The sequence below is a fragment of the Tamandua tetradactyla genome, chromosome 14, assembly GCF_023851605.1.
Source record: "Tamandua tetradactyla isolate mTamTet1 chromosome 14, mTamTet1.pri, whole genome shotgun sequence".
Taxonomy (NCBI): domain Eukaryota; kingdom Metazoa; phylum Chordata; class Mammalia; order Pilosa; family Myrmecophagidae; genus Tamandua; species Tamandua tetradactyla.
In genome coordinates, this window is record NC_135340.1 from 18,421,916 (window position 1) to 18,425,782 (window position 3,867).

Here is a 3,867-nt window from a genome sequence, read left to right on the forward strand (position 1 = left end):
TTAATTCAGAAAAAGAAATAAAAAAGACAATAGAAAAAGAAATAAAACGAAAACAGAAAAGAAAAAAAAAGATTATACCTACCATACCCTTTATCCCTCGCTTTCATTGATCACTAGCATTTCAAACTAAATTTATTTTAGCATTTTTCCCCCTATTATTTATTTTTATTCCATATGTTCTACTCGTTTGTTCACAAGGTAGATAAAAGGAGCATCAGACACAAGGTTTTCACAATCACAGTCACATTGTGAAAGCTATATCATTATTCAGTCATCCTCAAGAAACATGGCTACTGGAACACAGCTCCACGTTTTCAGGCAGTTCCCTCCAGCCTCTCCATTACATCTTGAATAACAAGATGATATCTACTTGATGCATAAGAATAACCTCCAGGATAACCTCTCGACTCTCTTTGGAATCTCTCAGCCATTGACACTTGGTCTCATTTCACTCTTCCCCCTTTTGTTTGAGAAGGTTTTCGCAATCCCTTGATGCTAAATCTCAACTCATTCTAGAGTTTTTCTCAATCCCTTGATGCTGAGTCTCAGCTCATTGATAAGGGGTAGTTTTTGATTTGCTATTTGGTGAGGCTGTGTTTGTCAGCTCTTTGTCTTTATGGGCCAGTGAAAATTGTCTAAAATTGAGAGTGGTGCTGATTTGTCACTTGCTGACAACCAAGAAAGGATACTTCAAGGCATGGTTTGTTTATTTTGGACATTATCCATTATGCCCAGGAGATGGAGGGAGCCAAATGGTACAATGACTGAGAAGCACAATGGTGAACTGTGATACATTTATATGGTGGAATATGGTGCAGCTACAAAAAGGAAGGATGTTGATGAACGAACTGAATAAACCTTGGGGACAATGTGTTGTGCAAAATAAGCCAGAAACAAAAGAATAAATACATACTAAGGTCTCTTTCAGAAATTACTAATAAGAAAATGGGAGCCTAGACTGTGAGTCCTTACAGCAGGCACACTCAGTCTGAAGTTGTAAGTGTATTTCTAGATGCTGAGACACTGAGCTTTATGTGTATCAGCTGATTTTTCCCTGGAACTTTGAATGACTCTGTGACACTGAAGACCCAGAAAGGGAGTGCTGCAGCCCTGAAAGTTAGCATAGCTACATTCAACAACAGTTAAAGTAACTGAAAAAGAGATCAGATCTCAAATAGAGTTAAAAATGAAGCCAATCTGGCTGGGACTAAGGTAAATCAGAATACAGGGTAAAAGATGATAGTGTATGTACTACAGGCCTTCACCCACTGTAGGAGACCAAAGGCAAAGGGGTTTATTATGCCTAGAACTAAATTTTCTATAACATACAGTCTAAATCAACCTATCTGGTTGCTCATTTAAACAACCCAAACTCCTGGAGTCCAGAATGGAAACGAGTGAGGCCTTGCAATTCTGTATAACTTAATGTAATACCCAGATATATCTCAGACTAAGGTGGGCTGATAATTAAAAAGTATTGGTATCAACAATGCCATCCTGATAAAAAGGGGGAAAAGAAGTGTAACAAACAAGGTATTAGTGTGCCTGAGAGAGTTCAAATAGAGTCGAGAGGCTACTCTGGAGATCACTGTTACGCAAGCTTCAGTTAGACATTGCTACCTATCATAACTTGCCAAACCCCAACCAAGACCATTCCTGCCAATCTTAAAGAATTCCTAGGGCATTATATAAGATTCTACAAAGGTTCCATGCACTAGGGCAACTTTCCAGAAATCTACAACTCCATTGTAGATTGATTGTAGAAAGGTCCCTGGACCTAATAAATTCTGAAATGCAGAGGGGCCAGCCTCTCCAGAACATCAACTAGTTCCATCCCTCTATCCCACTTTTTCAATAGCCCCTTCCAACATGAAAAAATTGAGAATGGGCATAGCCCAAATAGCACTAAACAGTGGGAGAAAGAGCAAAGGTGATGGTAGAGTTACACAGAGAAGGTCAGGCTTAACACGTGAGTATGCTTACTGAATCATTATGCTAACATTTCTGTTAACCTCCAGTACTTTAGATCAGCTAGAAATAAAAAGCTAAAATTGTGGAACTGTAACCCATACCAAACTGTGAAATCTGTTCTACAAATGATTGTTGCAATGTACTTCAAAATTCATTGCTTTTATGTATATAGGTTATTTAAAGAGAAGGAGGGGTATAACAGAGAAGATAGGATTTAACAAGTGAGTATGACTGCTAAATCATTATATTGATATTTCTGATGGTCTCCAGTGTCTTGGAGCAGCTAGAAGAAGAAACAAAAAATCGTGGACCTGTAACCCATGCCAAACTTTAAAATCTGTTCTATAACTGCTTGTTAAAATGTACTCGTAAATTTATTGCTTTTTTGTATATTTTTTTATATTTCATGCTAAGAAGAAAAAAAAGTATTGGTAGAGTCCCTTGAGTGTCTGAAGGGGGAGAAAAATGGAGGTATTCAACTTTCCCAGCTGGGAAACCCCAAGAACCATCTCAACCATTGGGGACTCCCCCCAAAAATTGGCCAAACCCTTGATTTTTTTTTTGAAAATCAATGGTTTTTAATATTGAATTTTTCGTTACTATTTCTCACATTTCACAAAACATCTTTTGTTGATATTCTATAAACAATACCATCCAATACTGTCCCAATACTTTCTTCTCGTGAGGAGAGTTTATATATCTTTTTTGTTGTTGTTCACACGGGCAGGCACTGAGAATTGAATCCAGGTCTCTGGCATGGCAGGTGAGAACTCTATATCTTCTTTACTTCAGTAATATTTGTTATTTCAGGAAGATTTTTCAGATAAATCTGATAACAATCTACTTGAGATATTAGATATTCTTGGCTTACTTGGGTTTTTTTTTCCTCTTTAAAATAAACAATTAGAATTGAAGTGTCATTTGCTAAGATACCAATTTTTTTTCAAAGCCTCAGAAATATTGTTATTTGGGGAGAGACTGAAAGTAATTTCAGTAGATAGAGTTATTGTCTTCATTTTTTCTAGTTTGTAGAGATGAACTACTTTTTTTGCTGCCACAAGTATCTGGAATGGGTCAACAATCACTGTAGGATTTATTAAGGTACCATCAATGGTGCTTTCCATGGCCTTTTTTCTCAAGTCTCCAGCATTTTTTACATTTTTAAATAAGAGAAGTATTACTCTGCATTCAGGATATAGGTCCAGGTGATGTGTTAACTGCATTTTATAGATAAGTAGGATCTGTTGGGTGGCTGGTGCTTCTGCAAACCCTTGATTTTTGAGGCTTGCCTTATACAACATATTACTGTAGTTGAGAACCTAGTGCCACTTATAATGAGGCCAAAGAGTTGCTTCCAGGAAACCTCTTTTGTTGCTCAGATGTGGCCTCTCTCTCTCTCTCTCTCTCTAAGTCCAACTCTGCAAGGAAAATCATTACCCTACACCCTATGTGGGACATGATATCCAGGGGTGAAAGACTCCCTGAATCTGTGGGGCATTACTCCTAGGGATGAGTCTGACCCTAGCACCATGGGATCAACAATGCTTTCCTGACAAAAGGGGAAAAAAGAAGAGTAATAAAATAAGGCATCCCTGGCTAACAGAAAAAATAGAATTGAGAAGCTATTCTGGAGGCTACTCTTATACAAGATTCAGTTAGATAGTGCCAATTGCAATCGTTTGTTAAACCCCAACCAACATTGCTCCTGTTAACTCTTAAGAACACACACAGGGCTGGAACTGAGATTTTATACAATTCTCAGGCACTAAGTGTGTTTTCCTGGGATGTATAATTTCCAGAGGGTTCCTAGTCCACATCAATCCTGAAATCCAGAGGGACCAGCCTCTCCAAAATTATCAACTAATTACATCAAGCTAAGCTTTAGTATTGATACCC

General features: G+C 37.8%; 1 pseudogene; it reads right to left on the bottom strand.

Annotated features, from left to right (window-relative positions):
* Positions 1 to 2,584: 2,584 nt before the first annotated feature.
* Positions 2,585 to 3,194, bottom strand: LOC143654827 (EKC/KEOPS complex subunit TPRKB-like; annotated as a pseudogene).
* Between the last annotated feature and the right edge of the window lie 673 nt (positions 3,195 to 3,867).